Source organism: Microcebus murinus, chromosome 15 (genome assembly GCF_040939455.1).
Source record: "Microcebus murinus isolate Inina chromosome 15, M.murinus_Inina_mat1.0, whole genome shotgun sequence".
In the NCBI taxonomy this organism is placed as follows: Eukaryota; Metazoa; Chordata; class Mammalia; order Primates; family Cheirogaleidae; genus Microcebus; species Microcebus murinus.
In genome coordinates, this window is record NC_134118.1 from 34,844,741 (window position 1) to 34,864,904 (window position 20,164).

Below are 20,164 nucleotides of genomic sequence, written 5' to 3' on the forward strand. Positions count from 1 at the left end.
GTTGTATAGGGTACCTTACATATGCTACTTACTGCCTATAAAAGCAATAAATACGGTCCCCTTTTATCCAAAATGTAGAATAAACAACTTTATATTTTACTATAATTCTTAGCTAGCTCTAAATAGCTGATTTCTGCAACCCAACCCAGCCTAGAATTACCCAACAGATATATTTTGGGGGTTAATCCATGTCTCGAAAGCTTTACTTTTAAAGATCTTACCTTGGGTCTTATGTTAAAATAATAGGCCAGTCCACACATTAAAGAATCTTTTCTCTAGGGTATTACTAGAAACATATGCTATGCTTTGTACGTTTCAAGAAATTAAAATATTATAAAAACTTGGCCAGGCACAGTGGCTCACACCTATAACTCTAGCACTCTGGGAGGCTGAGAGGATTGCTTGAGGTCAGGAGTTTAAGACCAGCCTGAGCAAGATAGTGTCTCTAAAAAAAAAAAAAAAAAATAGAAAAAGTTAGCCAGACATGGGGGTGCACACCTGTAGTCCCAGCTACTCGGGAAGCTAAGGCAGGAGGATCACTTGAGCCCAGGAATTTGAGGCTGCAGTGAGCTATGATCATGCTACTGCACTCCAGCCTGTGCAACAAAGCAAGATTCTGTCTTAAACAAACAAAACAAAAAAACTTGAAATTACAGAAGACACACCAGAGAATCTCCAATCCCTTATTCCCTTTAGAAAGGAATGTGTTCTTTTTTTTTTTTTTTTTTTGAAACAGAGTCTCGCTCAATCACTCTGGGTAGAGTGTCAGGGCATCAGCACAGCTCACAGCAACCTCAAACTCCTGGGTTCAAGCAGTCCTCCTGCCTCAGCCTCCCAAGTAGATGAGACTGCAGGCGCTGGCCACCACACCTGGTTAATTTTTTGTTGCCCAGCTAATTTTTTCTATTTTCAGTAGAGACAGGGTCTCATTCTTGCTCAGGCTGGTGTCGAACTCCTTAGCTAAGCGATCCTCTCACCTCAGCATCCCAGAGTGCTAGAATTACAAGAGTAAGCCACTTCACTCTGCCAGGAATGTGTTCTTATCTTAAAACCTCCAAAACATATACACATGTATAATTTGCAATTAACCACTTCAGTTCCACGCTCACTGGCCGCGAAACCTTGCCCACAGCCGGCACTCATAATCCGCAAGATAGTCTGTGCTGTGCATTGACGACAAGTCCGTTTTGCTCTTGTGTGATGAGGAAAGTTTTAAAGCACTGAAAGCTTGTTTTACTTTACAGGCAGCTTTAGGAAAGTAACTATAATAACTCCTACTAAGCACTTGTTAAAAGGTCACACAGATTTGTAGTAACTTATTAGCTGAACGTACGCACTGCAACTGCAGAGATAAAAGCAAAAGCTTTTGGCTGTCGACTAAAGTCAACGCTCAGCTATGTGCCTTCAGCTAAAGTGGCTGTGCCTGTTCATCTGAGGCTGACAACTATGGTCGACACTGGTACCGAAGTGGTTGAGAGTTTAAAAATACCTAACTTTAACATATTAATTTAACCAAAGTATAATGCCAAAAGAGCCAGAATTCAAGAACCTTAGTCAGAGAATTATAATCAAATTTAAAACAAGCATACAATATATACTCATTCTAAAACATTCCAGAATCAATCTGAGAGTTAACTAAATGTCCAAGGAAGCTGCAGCAGTCCTATACATTATGACAAAGCTGTCACACCAAGGCTTCCAGGCTCAATTAGTCCTCTGCCATTTTCAGGTGTGGCATCACATTCCAAAAATCACATCCATAAACTTTTTTCCTTACCCTTCTAGAAGACTGAAATAATTCTAGAGAATAAGAGAAGGAGGGGTCCTGACCATGAGAATAACATATATGGTTGACCCCAAAAGAATGGTAGATTAAAAGTTGTACCATATTTAACTCTAGCTTTCACAGACTTTTTTTCCTAAACTTTGAACTTTTAAAGATTCCTCTCTAGGTGTTTCAAAAAATAAATAAACAAATACAACAACCTCACTAAGCTATGAAATAAAAGGCCGAGACAGCATAGCCAATCACAGGATAGATACTCAAGTAACAATTTGAATCAAGCCTTTAAATGCTATCTTTTAATTTTAAATACCTTAATAATTAACAAAAATAAACATTTTCAAATTTGTATTGCTTTTCAAAAATCAAAAATATATTAATAAAAAAATGACAAGCACAATTTTAGCAAAATATGTGATCATTTATCAAAAGGAATTTGTTGGCCGGGCGCAGTGGCTCACGCCTGTAATCCTAGCACTCTGGGAGGCTGAGGCGGGTGGATTGCTCGAGGTCAGGAGTTCGAAACCAGCCTGAGCAAGAGCAAGACCCCATCTCTACTATAAAGAGAAAGAAATTAATTGGCCAACTAAAAATATATAGAAAAAATTAGCCGGGCATGGTGGTGCATGCCTGTAGTCCCAGCTACTTGGGAGGCTGAGGCAGAAGGATTGCTTGAGCCCAGGAGATTGAGGTTGCTGTGAGCTAGGCTGACGCCTCGGCACTCACTCTACCCTGGGCAACAAAGCAAGACTCTGTCTCAAGGAAAAAAAAAAAGGAATTTGTTTCAGCTGTATTCAAATTACTTTAATTGAAACTTCATCTTCCAAATTATAAAAATATATAAAGTTGTGAAAGTGACCATTATATCATGTTACTATGGGTTTTAAAAATAATAAAAAATACCCATCAATCCAAGAATGGATTAATAAAATGTGGTATATGTATACCATGGAGTACTATTCAGCTCTAAGAAACAATGGTGATATAGCACATCTTATATTTTCCTGGTTAGAGCTGGAACCCATACTACTAAATGAAGTATCCCAAGAATGGAAAAACAAGCACCAGATATATTCTCCAGCAAACTGGTATTAATTGAGTAGCACCTAAGTGGACACATAGGTACTACAGTAATAGGGTATTAGGCAGGTGAGAGGGAGGAGGGGGGCGTGTATATACATACATAATGAGTGAGATGTGCACCATCTGGGGGATGGTCATGATGGAGACTCAGACTTTTGGGGGAAGGGGGGAAATGGGCATTTATTGAAACCTTAAAATCTGTACCCCCATAATATGCCGAAATAAAAAATAATAATAATAAAAAATAACTTTTAAGATATCAAATACCTTTATAGAGGCACATTAGATCTTTATGGCATTCCTTAAATTACGTGGTATTAAAATCCTGATTTGTTAGTTCAGTTGTTATTAAGTATGGTACAATGAAACCATGGTTGCCAGGTCAATGGAGGTTTTTCAGCAGCAATTCATTTTAGTGACAGACTGCACTATAATAACATGGTTGCAAAATGAGAAGAATTAATCAAAAGTGTGTGGATATCTAAAACTATTTCAAAATAAAAGTGTATAGAGGGATCAGCTCAATTTCTTTTTAAATTATTTTTACTACAAATGAGAGCACATTTTGCTAGAAGTTAAATATATAACATATAGCATTTTAGTAATAGGTGTTTCAACACACCTAGTGTTGCTCTAGAGTGCAAGTTTAAATTTAAAATGACATAAAAATTGAAGTATTTGAAAAATAATGTGCAACTAATAAATTTTTTAAATATCGCTTCAAACATAAAAGCATACATGCTCCTTCAATTTAGAATAAGATATGCACTTGTTGTTTAAGTGCCCTACTAGTCCTGACATAAGGTCTTCTATAACTATTATTTTTGGAATCCATTATCAATTTGAACATAGAGATCACATTTTCTTTCTTCGTTTTCCTGTCTCATCACCCATCAAGTAAAATAAAATGGGAAACAATATCCAGCATTAAAATGTAAATCTAGGCAATTTTTACACCAATTATTTGATTTGTATTCACCAACCCTCCTTAAACTGAAATGTTTACGTTTCCTAATAACAAAAATAACACCACTAAACATATGAAGCTTGATTTCAATCCATACGTTGGGTATGTTCTTGTTATTAATAATTCTTTCCTCATATGTTTTTATGTTGTGTTAATATGTGTTATAATTTTTGGCAATAATATTCAAGTCCAATATTCTACCCTCTTAAGTGAAAATTAGCAATTAAAGCAGTGCCTTAAGCAGAAAATAAGGCATTGTTAATATTCTGCAATTACAGCCGTAATAATCATCTTTATGTCTGAAACGGCACACAGCTGCAAACAAATTTTGAAATAGAATGTTTTAAATGTGTACTCTGGAACAAGTCTATCATTAGAGCCCATAAGGAGATTTAATTCCGAAAGGCTCTAAAAGGAAGTTTGTCAAACTCAACTATACATCGTGGTGATTCTGAAAAATATCTTCCCATTATTTAAGGAAGCAAAATTCTACCGACCCGTGAATACGCTCTTTATATGTCAGTCTACTTATACATGCAACATACCCTGTTTCCTGGTAATAACGCCATTCTCGAACACAAAACGGGACAGAATTTCAAGAGAAGAAATTAAAAGTTCCTATTCATATTGCCTCTCTGACATTAGTCCGCATTAGGAATTGCCATATAATATGTAGGTTACAGATAATTTATCAGCATTGTAAAAAGCGGTAAAGCCTAAAGGAACTTCAATATTAAGCTAAACAAAATTTACCTAGGAGGAAACTGGTGGCCAAGTAAAAAAAAAAAATCAAGAGGCTTCACAAAGCATCTCAGAGTTAGTATCAACGCCAGGATTAAATCCCGGGTCTCCCGACTCCAGGTTCTGTGGTCTTTCCGGTACCCCCAAGAAACATTTCAAAAGTATCAATGAAAACGATCAGACGTCAGAAAACAAAGAGGGAACTGCTGCGTGTATTACCGTCCATGGCTGCCCGCCTCGTGTCGCGGGTGAGCGGGGGCCACTTATCTTCCCTGCACATCGGCGGCCGTCCCCTGGTCAAAGCCCGACACGAGAAGAGGACGCGGGGGAGAAAGAGAGGAGTCAAAGGCAGTGGAAAGTTCGAGGCTTGTCCCCAGTTCGAACTCGATAAAAGAAAAAAAAAACGACGAGGACACTGCTAACCCTCACACAGCTAGAGCTCAACGAAGCCACCCGCGGCCAGCTCAGTCTCACCCGGCAGGCAGTCGGCACGCCCCGGCCGCTGTCCCAAAGCCTCCCGCGGGGATGCGCGGCCGCAACAACGGCCAGAGGACCGACGGGCCGGCGGGCGACCTCGACCCGCGGCAGTCGACGGCAGCAGAGTGTCAGGGGAAGAACACGGAAGGCAACAGGTGGGAAGCGGCCGGAAAGCGGCGGGGGAGAGCGGAAATAAGACGGAGACAGGGCAGGGCGCCGCGGGCCGGAAGGAGCCGGCCCCCGACGGGACGGGCAGCTGGAGCGGGGCGGCGGGGCCCCGGGGGTACCGCGAGGGCGCTGTCCCAAAAGAAGATGTTCCCGGGGGCTGCGAAGCCGCGTCTCTGACTCTTGCCCTCCCGCTGCTCGACGGCGCTGGGGAACCAAGAGGGGCGAGCCCCGCACACACCGCCTCCAGCGGGGCGCGGGTCCCCCCTGCGTATCTGGCCTAACAGCGAGCCGGGCACGGTTATTTGCGGCCAGGAGGCAGGGTCTCCAGCCGTTAGCGGCGGTTTGGCAGCGACTCCTCTGCCCCCAACCCATCCTCACCCCTTTGGGTCTTCAAATGTTGGTCCTAAATCCCTGCGACCAACGACCACAAACCGCCGCCGCCGCCACCGTTTCGGGGACCAGTCAGTCGGAGCAGGGGGTCGCCGCAGGGGGGAGGGGAGTCCACCGGGAGGAGCTCGCGCTGGTCCTCGCGCCTGGGCTCGGCTCCCAGCGGGCACCGCGCGCCGCGGCCTAGACAGCCCCACGAGGAGTGGTCCCTCGGCCAATCAGTAATCAGTCCCGGGGAGGAGCCAAGGGAGAGGGGGCGGGATCAAGGTTTAAAACCAAAGTTGGCAGAGGGTGGAGTGTCAAAGTGCTTGGAGTGACAGGCACTTTAGCCAATTGAGGCAAGAAGAGCGATCCTGAGGGTGTGGACTGAGCTTGGAGTGCTACTAAATGAAGGTACTGGGGTTCTTTGTTAGGGCGTTTAAAAACAAGAGCTATATTTGAACTTCTTTTATTTGTTAGAGAAAAATAAATAAATGCATAGTAAAGGTTATTTTTCTTGTTTTGCGGACTCTTAAAGTTACAATGACGCAAACCAGTCATATATCCTAACTGCGGACCTTTTAAAATAAGTTCTCGAGGTGGAGTGGCTTATAAAGCTAAAAGACGAATTTGCATAGAAGTACAAAGGCTAAATGGTTTAAAAGCCTAAGGGAATGGGTTGAATTAGGAGACTAGTAATGGGCCTGACTCTTATCAGTAACCAGCTTGGGGAGAAATTTAGTGGTGGTGAAACTACTGATCCAGGGTCTATGCTTATGTAAAACCAACTTTAAAGAATACAATTTTTTTTTTTTTTTGAGACAGTCTTCACTCTGTTGCTTGGGCTAAAGTGTTGTGGTGTCAGTCTGGCTCACAGCAACCTCAAACTCCTGAGCTCAAGCAATCCTCCTGCCTCAGCCTCCTGAGTTGCAGGGACTACAGACGCCAACCACCACGACCAGCTAATTTTTTCTATTTTTTTTTTAGAGATGAAGTCTCACTCTTGCTGAGGCTAGTCTCAAACTCCTGAGCTCAAGCAATCCTCCCACCTCGGCCTCCCACAGTGCTAGGATCACAGGTGTGAGCTGTCACGCCTGGCCAAGAATACAATTTTTTGGCATTGTGTACCCATACTGAATTTTGCTTCCCTTGAAAACAACTAGGGATTAAATGTAGACAAAACAATGCCTTTAGGAAACAACTCTGTATCTATGTGTAATATTATCTATCCATAGATAGACTAATAGAATATTAGAACTGGAAAGAACCTAGATCATGTGGCTTCTTTAACAAACGAGGAACTTGACGCCCAGAATAATCAACTGGGTGAGACAGGTGCCCTTATTTTCGATCTCAAAGTGATTTCTTCCACATTAACTTGTGATTTCAGTTGGTTTGTTTTCTTTCTCTATGTGTTCAAGGAACTAATGAATGTCTAATTTAAATTTTATTTGTTAAACTAAATAAATTAAATAGTTTTTTAAAACTTATTCCAACAGTGAGGAATTAGCAGGAATTTTGGAGCCAGACAGACCTGGGTTTAAATCCTTACTTTGTAATTTTTGTGGTTGTGATAACTTGTGCAAATTACTTAACTTCTCTGAGCCCACGTTTAAAATGGGGATTGTGAGGATTAAATGATAAATAATATTAGCAAATATTGAGCACTTGTATGTGCCAGAAACAATTCTAAGGGATTTTCGTACATTAGTTCGTTTAATTCTCAGAGCTACTTTGGTAAAGATACTAGCTCCACTTTACAGATGGGGAAACTGAGACACAGAGCAAGGTTATACAGCAAGTGGCTGCAGTTTGTCTCTGAAACCCGAAGATATAACCACTATGCCATACTGTCTCAAAATATGTCCAGAAACCAGTAGAAAAGTTGACATAATACTAGGTGCACACTGGAAGCTCAACAAATACTCTTTCCTAAACTGTCTCTGCCCTCAAGCAATAAATACTAATTTAGTCTTATATATGCTGTGTGCATTCAAAATAAAGCCACTAGAAAACCTAGATCTGTTTGTTTTTGACATGTCATCAATTCTCTGCCTCACGAACTGCAAGAGCAGTAATTATTATATTGATTACTATTTGTTGCTGCTCTTTTCTCTGGGAAAAGATTTCCTACTTTTCTCATGGTGGTGCCTTCTCATTTTCTAGTAATTAATTCTAACTACTGTTAAAAGAAAAACTTTTGGACAAATTAAACTTAACAGAGTTTAATTGAGCCAAGAACCAGAAAGGTTTAGCGCAAGTCCCTCGCTGCCACGTGGTAGGAGAGAATTTATGTACAGAAAAAGGAAAGTGACAGACAGAAAACGAAAGTGAGGTACTGAAAAAGCCGGATTGGTTACAGCTCCGAGTTTGCCTTATTTGAACAGAGTTTGAACACTTGGCCACCTGTGAGTGGTTGAAGTACGGCTGCTGTGATTGGCTGAGACTTGGCTACTTGTTACAGAGTAGGTTACAGTCTGTTTCCACATAGAGTTAGGTTACAGTTCACTATGTAAGCAGAAAACTTTAGGCCGAACTTAAAATAGGAGGAAGACAGCTTTAGGCTAAAGTTAATTTAACAATACAAATATGTTTAAGATTGCGCTAGCTGCAATGGAGTTAGAAACTAATATGTTCGTCTGAAAAGTTAAAACAGTTAACAATTTCTAAGAGTTGCTGTAGGATCCTTAAAGATTCACTAGGTGGAGATGTTGTGCGGTACAAAAGATATTTCCATATTGGAAATGTTGGATAACCAATGTGCTGCAATATGCAAGTAGGTTATTTCCAAAATTCATAGTAAGAATCCCATAGATAATCAACGTGTATCATTTTTGACTAATGAGCACCACAAACAACTTCTCATTCAAGTAACTGGTATTTTTATTGGTGTAATTATCACAGTAATTAATGGCCATAATGTTGAAAACCATGTGATACCTAGGAAATTAGAAGGTTATTTGTTTGTAAAGTAATGTGTGTGCCTATTTGTCTATAGAAATATATGTACATATATAAAAAAGATAGATATCATAATAGCAATATGGTAAGCATTTAATTGCTTTGTGTGTAGGACTAGATTTTGTTTTACTTCCCACAAGACTAGCAGTATTGAAGGACTGGGTAGGCCACCTGCTATTCTGGTATCAAACTCTGGAAAGGACTCCAGAGACAGAATAGCCACCACATTGGAAAAACTGTACTGTCATTGAAAATTGCTGCTCATTGTGTTATGGTTCAGAATATACTTAGAACTTTCAAAGCAATAGAAAAATTATCTTGAGGTGTTTCTCAAGGCTGTCCACAATTTAGAAACATTTTTTTCTGGTAGCTAAAGAAAGAAAATTGAGGGGGAAAGAAGACCTCTGTTACCAATTCATCCATTCTGTAGACTTTGATGGAATATTTCTTACTCTTTGTTATGGTACTATACCCTAGAGAATATATGCAGAGGTATCATGTACACAATCCCTGTCTCTGCTCTGTCTCCAAGAAATAATTATGAAATTATTTATAGATCTTGTACACCATGGCAGCTGTTCATAAATTAGATTATGTCCAAGAATTATCCTAGGCAGTTGTCAAAAATGCAGATTTTCAAGATCCTTTCAGAGAGTTTAAATCAGGAGACTTAGCAAGTGGGATTAGGTCATGTGCATACAAGAGAACAATCTAAAATAACTTGAACTGCTTGAATAAACTAGCAGCTTATTTCTTCTAGTGGCAGATTGGCCAAGCCTGATATGGTGGCATGACAGGGACAGATGTTTCTTTCTGTTTCACCACCCTGAGTGGCTGGCTTCCATCCACAAAGACACCTCATAATCTAGAATGACTTCTGGTCTCTAGCCATGGTGTCCACTTCCAGGCAGCAAGAGAAAGGGGAAAAGGAAATGTATACTCCTTCCTTTTTTAGGTGCCTTCCTGAAATTCCTACACAACATATCTCCTTTTATTTGATTGGTCAGAACTTTTTCACATGGCCAGGAAATGTATTTTAATAGGGGTATTGCTAATCCCAAATAGATTAGGATAATGTTACTAAAGAGGAAAGGGACAATGATGTTGGGATAGCCAACTAATAAACTTTGCTCTACTGCCTGTAGGATGTGGCCCAGGAACCTGCAGTCATCAGTGATTCTGATGCAGGTGGCCCATGGAGTCACGTTAAGTAACAGTACTATAGGAAATCAGATAAGGGAGAAATTATAGTTGGATGACATTATGTTATTTTTTTTTAAAGTCCATTTGATGGAGGCAACAAGCCCAATGAAGATGTACTCTCATTTATAAAGAATGTTGAAAATGTTAATTTTCATTTCAATTTAATTTTCATTTCATTTTCATTGTTAATTAAAAATTTTAATTGGCTAAATATCCTTATCATTATAAATGGGTTATTATTTCCAAATATTTAGAGTAAACACTGTGTGCGCGCACACACAGGCACACACAAATTGATCACAAATGAATGATATAACACCCCAGAATTATCAATATGATTGCTAATTATAACCAAACAGTTATTATGCTTTTCTAAGTTCTGATTTTGGAAAAAGATGTTCATTTATATCACAAGCTCTGGTTCTGCATTAAAGCCACACTTCCCTTTTCCCTTTCTCCTGCTTTCCCAGATAGCTTCCAAACAAACTCCCTTGTTATCCAGCTTCGACACACAAAAACATGTCACTGCCACTAGCCTTTTCTCTTCTTAAAGTCCTTGCTTTAAAAGAGCCATCACATCCAGTTGCTGTAAGCCAAGCCAGTCTGGCCACTTTTGGGATTTCCAAAAGGTCAGCAGCTGGGTCCCATCAGTTGAATGGAATGGCCAGACTGACAGAACAGGCCCCTGCCCCCATGGCACATGCTGCCGCCCAGAACACCACCAGCCTGGACCTGCTCCACAAAGCCGTGGCGGTAGGAAAGCCAAGCTACTGCTTTGTTTCTAAGAGCTAAATTGTGGTGCAGAAGCTGGAGGACAGAGGAATCTCTTTAATAAACCTTAACAGAAAGAATTGATGTGTCAGTCCAAGGAGGAACTATAAGCCTAGAAATAGTCCTAGACATATGGAGGAGGCGATACTACTTATAGCCTCTTGGGTAACATTTATTAAGCCAAGCCTACTGGGAGGCTCAACACAGTTTTACTCTAACCTTCACAGTAATCTTGAGAAGTAAGTAGTATCAACTTCATTTATATGTGAGAAAATTAAGACTGAGATAATTTGCTGAAGTTCCCAGATCGTCAGAAGCAAGAAAAAGAGCCAGGCCTTTCCATTTCATCACAGAGATGTCCCCATGAAGGCCGAATAGAATCATGGGAGAAAAGTGAAATTTTGGTGGCAAACTGCAAATAAATGTGATAATAATGTTTATGAAACAATACAGAAAAATTAGAAAATTAAATAATACCAAAACATCTGGTCTGTATAGAGTTCATTCCTACTAAACCTAGAAATAAGAAAATTATTTTAACAATCTCCTATTAAATCAGAGAGTAGACAAACAAGAAAAAAATGCAAGACAGAACAGGGTTTTTTTGACAATGATGACAGTAGTCATGGAAACAGGTAATGATGTAGCCAACCTGAAAGGTCACAAGCTGATCTGACAGGGTGTGTCCACCATGGAAGCACAAGGGCAGTGGGGCAGACACCCCGAAAACTATTGTACTCTCAGAGCCAGTCAGCTCTGCTTCAAATTGGTGCATGCCAAAGCTTTTTAAAAATATGGTAGCCGTGCAGTCAACAGAAGAAATTTAGGAAGACAGAAAAAATCATTTGTAAGTTAAACCCAGAAGCAGTTCTAAGAATGGGAATTTTAAACTATGAAAGGAGACTGCAGAGATAAGCAAATGATTAAGTAAGAAATTTACAACCTGTAGAGATAAGTGCCATGTTTATGCACATAAGCCACTGCCTGAGTAATATCACCATTAATACTGTCGGGCAGAGATTAAGGGAGACCACACAGAGCTACCCTCTGCCTCTGTTTGTAAGGAAGATCCCGTGCCTCATCTTCCACATGCAGAGGGAATAAAACACCTGCTTTATGTTCAGCTGTGCAGTATAAACGTGTGGCAGGGAGGGAGGGAGGAAGAAAAAGGGAAAATAATGGGTGGTTAGATGTTTGAATATAAGTCCGCTGAGGAACTAGAAATGAAAGATCTTCCCCACTTTGACTGCTTGTCTATACAAATTAAAAAAAAAAAATAATAGCTGGGGGATAGTGAAATTGTACTCATTCTTTACAATTTATGAGTGCCACTGTATACACTATGAGGATTAGACTCTTAGAAACTCCTTAAAAGAGCTTCTAATTTTGTTAGGGAACAAGCCAAGCCAACTGTAAATGAAGAAAACCCATCAATTTCAAACTTGAAGCACGGAGGCATTTCAGAGTGGGCTTAGTGGCCTCTTGAGCTCCACCTCTCCTTTCCCCCATTTAAAATCACAGGTAGAAGAAAGGTGCTGGGCCTGTATCCACCAGGTGGCCCCACCCTACAGAGGGCACTCAGGGTGTGGTCTTTGTTTTGTTTTCCCAAAGTGCTGCAAACATTCCAGCTGGCACTTAATAGGTTCCCCGAGGGGCCCCATGAAGCTAAGGAGACTGTCCTTAGGAGAACAGAGTAGGCTCAGAGCCTTCTGACATGCACCATCCTGAACCATTTGCCCCTCCTGCCTCCCACTTTGACCTCTGACACATTTCCCATCTCCTAGGCTAATTTCCTCATTAGGGCCTCACCCTTTAGACCTGACCGTGACCTCTCTCTTGGTTTCTCAATAGCATCAGCAAAGATTCCAGGGCTTGGTTCCTAAGTGCCAAAGACTGTGGGCAAGTTTAGAACTGAAGGAGGACATTAAGGCCTGTCTACTCATAGAAAATGACCAAAACAGATTTCTTCTGAATCAATATTATTACATATGTCACACATGTAAATAACATCCTTTGGTTTGTAATGCAGGCCTGTCATTGCAATAGAAGGCCTTGAGAAGGATTGTGTCCTTCTCCATTGGTGGAGATCCTGAGTGGTCCATTTGCCACCGCTGCATCCAAGCTTCTCGGCGTGCCCAGTTGAGTTCCAGCACTGTAATTTGGAATGTGGGTTTCACTGCCCAGAAATAACTCCTCCTCATGTATGGAGAGGATAAATCTCAATTACTGAGATGCCCAGTTTAGGAAACTGTGTGTGCATCTGTGTGTCTACTAAAGAACAGATGTTAGAAGGACACACCTATTATTCTTGGTGCAGGCTTTTGTTTTATCTTAATATCTGTTTTGGCATAGCTTCACGAAAGGAAGTTGCTTTGCAAATAGTCAGCTATGGAATACAGAATGTTCACAATGGTGTCAGCTCATAAACTTCATATTGCCCTCATCAGGGGACCACCAAACATGAACAGTAGTACCTGTGTAACTGGGTGCAACTTGGATGGGCACTGTCTTAGCTCAGGCTGCTATAAAAAAAAATGCTGTAGACTGGATGACTTAAACAATAGACATTTATTTTTCACCGTTTTGGAGACTGGGAACTCCAAGACGTGGGCAGATGCCATTTCTGGTGGGGGCCCTCTTCCTGGCTTGCTCACAGCCCACCACCTTCTCACTATGTCTTCACATGGCAGGGAAAGAGAGAGAGGGAACTCTGCTCTTTCTTCCTCTTCTTATAAGGACATTAATCCCCTTATGGAGACCCCACCCTCCTGATATTATTTAAAACTAATTACATCCCAAAGGCCCTACCTCCAAATACCATCAGACTAGGGGCACATGTATTGGTGGGGACACAAATAGTCTGTAACAAATGCCTTAACAAAACTAAAACCAGATATCAATTCTGTCAGCTTAACTTTTAGGTTCCAGGGACAGGGACTGCCTTGTCTCTCCATATTACTTCCCTAGATAAGGATATAAGATCTTAAGAACTGTTATAGCATATTGAACTTTAAAGTCCATAGCCAAAAAGCACAGGTAAAGACTATAGAAATAAATGTGTTGCCTTCTCATGCCAAGTAACCACTGGCTAAATGTAGCAGTATGATCTTGGAAAGAAAGTAGTAACTTTATTTATTTGGTTGCCCTACCAATAGGGTGGTGTGATATAATACAGAATTTGGAGTAAAAATACTGAGGTATGAGTCCTCATGTTACATTGCTGAGATCTTGAATAAGGTCTTGAATAAGACATTTAGCCTGTTTTCTTGACTGTAAAACAAGAATAGCACTTACCTTATTGGTTAAAATGGCTATATGAAAAAAACCAAGTCACTTAATATTTATAGGCTCAGTTTCTTCTTTGCTTTATGGAGTTATAGCTGTTAAATGAGCAAATTTATGTGAAAGCACTTTATAAAATAATAAATTCTGAAATGTTAGATATTTTCTAGGGCCACTTTCAACTCAGGTAGTTATAACACTATGGTCACGACATACCTTTTCCATGATAGTAAAATTTTTGTCTTTCGGCTCTGTAACCCAACCGCCAAGTTCAACGCCTAGCAAATTATGGACACTCAATACATGTGAGTTGAGTGAAAAGACTGAAGCAGAATCTGAAGACTCTGCCATGGGAATAAGCTGGCTGGCTTGCCCTGCCAGGAAAAAGTATCCGAATACTTTGACTACAAATATGGAATGGTTGGTAAGCGAGCCCCACAGCTTCTGAGTTCTTAGGAGACCTCCCTTGACTCCACCAGGTCTCGTTTCTACCAGGCAAAATTTGTGCTTAGGAGCATATCTGTCAGTAAAAGTTCTTTGAGCCTGGGTAGAGAAGGAAACAAGCAATTTTAAAAGGGGGCAAAGGGATAAAAGTTGACCTTTTCTACTTTTTGAAGCAACTGCCCTAGTACCTAGATGTTAAAATAAATTTGGGATCAAAGATGTTTCCTCCAAATGAGCTACCAGCAGTGGCAATGTGGAAGAATATTCTTACCAGCTGGTGAGCTTGCGAACAATTCATTGATGTAGAAACCCCAGAGCAGAGCTGAGAATAAGTGCCAGGAGAATCAGATCTTCACTCTGGTTCCATTACAGCATTTCCTTGGAGTCTATGTTATTCTTGGCATCTAACTTGGATGGGCCTTGGTTTAAGCTTCTTTAGCCCTGTTACCTGCAAGCTCTCAACAAATCGGCATCTCTGATTCAGTAGACCACCATACCAAAAATTGCCATGAATACCCACTTCTGACTGAGGATACTTTACTGGGGTAAAATTAAGGTATTCATGACCTGAAGATTCTCTCCTACCCTTGGGCTCCCAAAGAAACTTGAGATCTCATCCTCTGCTGGTATGATGTTCAGTCTTAGTAACTGTAACTACAAGACAGCATTGCCATTTCACTGCAGTTTGAGTATAAATCAACTCAGCAAGGATGTGGTAACATTTCATAGTTTCAGTATATTCATTAAATAAAATTTAACACTCTCATGTTCTGATCTCTTGCAGAGTGTTCACTCTTTGTGTCGCACATGTTCACCTTGCATGGAAAAGGTAAGCAAAAGCAGAAGCCCTTAATGCTGAGGCACCTGAGGCTAGACACGATGGGAAGATGAACACATAAAGTTTTACATCAGAAAAAATAAAGATCAAGTTCTGAGAATTAAAATTGCTTAATCTTACCTCAGTAAGAAAATAATAACAAAAAAAAAAAACATTGAGTAATAAAACCCAAAGAGGAAACCAGCTAGTTATAAATTATATTTAATTAACTACGCCGTAAGAGAGTAAACCTCCACACTCTCTTGCAAAGCCAGTTCTTTCAGTCATGCCTGTTCAGACCACGTAGTCCTCTAACATCATGATGTAAACTTTTATTTCTGCCCCGTTAGAAGGAACAAAAAGGCTCTGCAACTAATCTATCCCACCCATTCCCACTTTCTGGTACAAACCAAAGAATGAACTTACTTTTGGAGGGTAAGTCTGAGTTTCAAAACCAAGTAAAGAATCATAGTTTAAGAATCACTGCTCTAAAAGAAAGTCTTTGTTTCTCTACCTCAGAAGCCCGGAAATTCTGCAGCTCTGGTGTGTAGTGAATACATGGAAAATGAGCATTTTCTCAAAAATCTCTTTTGAGAAAAGATCCCCATAGCACTTGGTTCCAGAGTGGTCAGGAGAACGGGAACTAGCAAAGTGGAGAAATCCGACTGAGCTATAGAAGGAGACACATCAGCAGCAGCAACTACAGCCATGACTGGAGCCCTGCTGGTTGCCTGGTAGTTTATTTAACAGAGGAGCTAAATACTGAGGTGCTGCAAATCCACGTCCTTAAATCTCATTTTCAGATTTCCTCCCATCTTTCTGCCTTAAATTCCTTTACATTTTTAAACATAATTGTCACAAAGTTTATTGTCACCTTAAGTCCCCATCCAGAAAAGTTGTGCATAGTGTGAAATGAAATGAATTCACCATTGTTAAATTCCCTAGTAGGCAGTGTCTGTGACTTGCCATAGGCAAAGTGGAGAAAGAATTCAGTAGGGAGGCGGGGCGCTGTGGCTCACGCCTGTAATCCTAGCTCTTGGGAGGCCGAGGCGGGCGGATTGCTCAAGGTCAGGAGTTCGAAACCAGCCTGAGCAAGAGCGAGACCCCGTCTCTACTATAAATAGAAAGAAATTAATTGGCCAACTGATATATATATAAAAAATTAGCCGGGCATGGTGGCACATGCCTGTAGTCCCAGCTACCCGGGAGGCTGAGGCAGAAGGATCGCTTGAGCCCAGGAGTCTGAGGTTGCTGTGAGCTAGGCTGACGCCACGGCACTCACACTAGCCTGGGCAACAAAGCGAGACTCTGTCTCAAAAAAAAAAAAAAAAAGAATTCAGTAGGGAGAGGCTGTACGGAGAAGGGGGTTAGGAGAGGCTCAAAGAGGAGGTAAATCTTGATGTTCTTCAACCATGTAACAATTGTTACCTTTTTGATTTCCACCCATCAGTGAGACACCTGGTCAGATCAGGTGTCTGGACTAACATAGAGTTTAACATGCTCTGACTCTTCTGCCTGAGCAAATCCTTGGGGAAAGCTGCTGGCTGAGCCAGGCTTAGCAGAGGAGTTGCTTATCTGATAAATTTCAGAATTTGGGCTCATTGTTTGGCTCAACAGTAAGATTTTCCCAGGAATACTAATGCATTCTTCTTCAAAGGATAGGTGATTCAGTTAAGGCCCAGATCAGTGGTCTCATATGCTACATATTTTGGGTCAGGATATGACAAAGGGATAAGAAACCATTATTTTGTCCAGTTTTCATTGGACACGTTAGCCACTTGGATTGGTTTAATCTTGTTATGTTTTTCGATGAATATTTTAATTGTAATGAATCTGAAGTATTTATAGGATCATGCTGCTCAAAAAGTTTCCAAGAGTTTGACTCTGAGTCCTGCATTGTCTTGATCTCTGTGCTCCACCATTCTGTGAAAGGGAAGAAATGGTAATGAATTTCCCTCAACAGGCTATTTGAATGAGAGCCTAAGAGTCAGGAGTCCCGTGTAGCATGGTTTTGATTTCTACCCCTTCCTAATTCCTCTGACCCTATTACAATTTGAATCTGAGTATATGTTCTTTTCAAAGCTAGTAGAAACGGGAATGTTCATTGACTTGACCGAACCTCTGATAGTAATCAGTTCTGAAAGAAAAGTGCAATTCTGATAATATCACAAAAAAGAGTATTTGTCTCTCAGAAAAGAATTATGAAAATTAACTTGTGATTTATGCTTTTTAAATGAGTAATAAAGCAGGTGACAGTGCATTTTGTTCCAAAGCATACTGAAGTAAAAAGAAATGTCAGAAATTCCACTATGTTTTCTGAGTCTTTGGACTTCATCTGTTTGCTTCCTTCTCCAATCAAACTACTAGAAAGAGAAGCCCATAGTCATTTGTCATTTACAGCTCGACCTACATTCTGCCTTCTCCCCCCAGCCTCACTAACACCCCACACCCAGTTACAGCTCTTCTTGAAAGAAGCAGTTCTTTCAACGTTTGTGCTTTGAAACGTTATCCGGGTCTACGCATCCTACAATGTTGACAATGCATTCCTTCACAATTTCTGCCTCACCAAATGGCTTCCCTTTCCCCCCCAAGTATATAAGTTGCTTCAGTTACTTTATAAATTGCTTCAGTGGCATTATTTCCAGGTCTTATTGCTGCTTAAAAGAATTGTCTTTACTTTTGTTTTTCATCTTAATATTGCAATTCCTAGTCCTCATTAAAAAGTGTTTTTTTCTTTCAGCATTCTCTTGGTCTTCTTTGACATAATGGGCTGTTAAGCAGACAGAATTGAAAAATACTGTCAAGCTATGCAACTATTCACAAATTCCACTTCAAACAGAAACACAGTGCACTGTTGTCAAAAGGTGATAACAGACTGGCGTACTCGCCCCCTATAAACGCTTGCCAACCAGCCTTGTGGGGTACTGGCAGCAGTCAGACAAAGGAAGTTAGATCTAAATCATGAGCATAGCAGCTATCAATTTAGCCTTTATAGCTCACTAATATTCCAATTGTGGTGGTCAATCAGGGAAGACTATTTTGTTGAAACTTATTTTAATCTTTGGTATTTTAAATACACTCATTTTAAAAATAAAAAATATAAAGGATGAACAAAAATATATTAATAAAAACGAGAGGATTTATTCTGTAAAATTTGGATTCAGTCAAAACACCATACTTAAGGACCTAGAAGGCCACATGTGGCCTTAAGTCCGCAGGTTTCCCACCCCTGGTCTAGAAACAAGAGAAGATACTATTAGAGTTGTGCTTGGGACATAAGAGCAGCTGTGAGCTGAACAGAGCGCAGTGACCATTCACCTGTCGGGGTGATTCCTATACTTCCCACTTCTCCATGTATCCTTAAATGAACCCCCATCCATAAAACTTATGTTTTTTCTCACGGCCTAATTCCACCCCACTTCCTCATGTGTTTCACAAAATTGCACATTCATAATACTCACCAAAGCACTTGGAAAGTTTGGGAAGTGCTTTTTTTTTTGAGACAGGGTCTCACTCTGTTGCCTGGGCTGCAGTGCCGTGGCGTCAGCCTAGCTCACAGCAACCTCAAACTCCTGGGCTCAAGCAATCCTCAGCCTCCCAAGTAGCTGGGACTACAGGCACACACCACCATGCCCTGCTCGTTTTTTCTATGTATTTTTAGTTGGCCAATTAATTTCTTTCTATTTATAGTAGAGATGGGGGTCTCGCTCTTGCTCAGGCTGGTTTTGAACTCCTGACCTTGAGCAATCCTCCTGCCTCAGCCTCCCAGAGTGCTAGGATTACCGGCGTGAGCCACCATGCCTGGCCAGGAAGTGCTTTTTTTCCATTTCAGACTTTTACAGTGCAAAATTCCTCCATGATCTTGCCTCTTGTCTCCAGCTTCATATGAGTCAGATTTGTTCTTCCCCAAAAGAATGGGGAGTTCTTTGTAACAGGACTGGCACCCTTCTCTCAAAGTAACAATGGGAACACAGGTGATTGCTCTTAATGACCTGTAGTAACCAGATTGTGATGTGGGTTCCCTACTCTATGCCTATGTGTGCACTGCTCCATGTGCCTGAAAAGCCTTGAAAAGGGAGGTCTTTTTCACCTGAAATATTTATATTCTTTACAACTAAATTATGGTGTCAGTGAAGACTTCTTTGACATGACATCCCTCTCCTTCATTGGTCCCCAGCAGACAGGTACAACTTGTCTCTCTGCTCTTCTGATGCATGCACAAGCCTGCTATTGTTTTTAAATCCTGCCATTCTTTCTCATTAGACTGAACAACTGCAGGACTAACTAGCTCATTCTTGTGTGATCCTGCTTAGGGTACATAGAATGTGTGCAAGAAATCAATACACTTATTGGAGGAAAGCTAGTGCAATTGCTGGGAGACCTCTGGAAGCCATATGGTGGAAAGAAATTAGAGCCAAGTTCTGAATCTGGTTCTGAAGCATCTTAACCCCTATGTCTGATTTTCCACATCTTTAAATGTGGTTGGGTGTTTAAGGGTTCCATCCAGTGACCTCTATGGTCCTTGGCTCTGCTGTGAATGCATTTCAAGACTGGCTCTGGAGCTTGCTCCCACTCACAACCCATCCCCACTCCACTGCGGCCAAAGTAAAGCTGCAGGCTGCCTTGGTGACATTACAACCTTGGTTACAGTTGTCCCTTAGTGTCCATGGGGGATCAGTTCTAGGACCCTGAGTACACTCAAATCTGCACATACTTAAGCCCTGCAGTATGCACTGCAGAACCATGTATATAGGAAGAGTTGGCCCTTTGTATACTAGGGTTTCACATCCCAGTAATACCTTATTTTCAGTCAGTGAATCTGTGTATAAGTGTACTCATGCATTTCAAATCCATATTGTTGAAGGGTCAACTGTTTAGAGTTCATGCCATGGCTCTAATTATTTGTTGTTGTTGTTGCTTAATTTTGTAGCGTAGACAAGAAATTTGTTGTTTAATATGACACAGAACCCATTCCTACATAATCAGGGTAGGCTTCAAGAGGTAGATAACATAGATCATATCAGTCTGGAGGCAGATCCACATAAAATTTTAATTTCAAATATATAAAACTATGTTCAGTAAAGGAAGCTTGAAGAGGCAA

At 40.8% G+C, this 20,164-nt stretch overlaps 1 protein-coding gene across 1 annotated transcript in view; it reads right to left on the reverse strand.

Annotated features, from left to right (window-relative positions):
• Positions 1-5,789, reverse strand: part of RBM46 (RNA binding motif protein 46) — a 48,072-nt gene extending 42,283 nt beyond the window's left edge. Inside the window, exon 1 of the mRNA XM_012783631.3 lies at positions 5,598-5,789. The gene's annotated coding sequence lies outside the window, so the exon portion shown is untranslated. The remainder of the gene's footprint in view (positions 1-5,597) is intronic.
• Between the last annotated feature and the right edge of the window lie 14,375 nt (positions 5,790-20,164).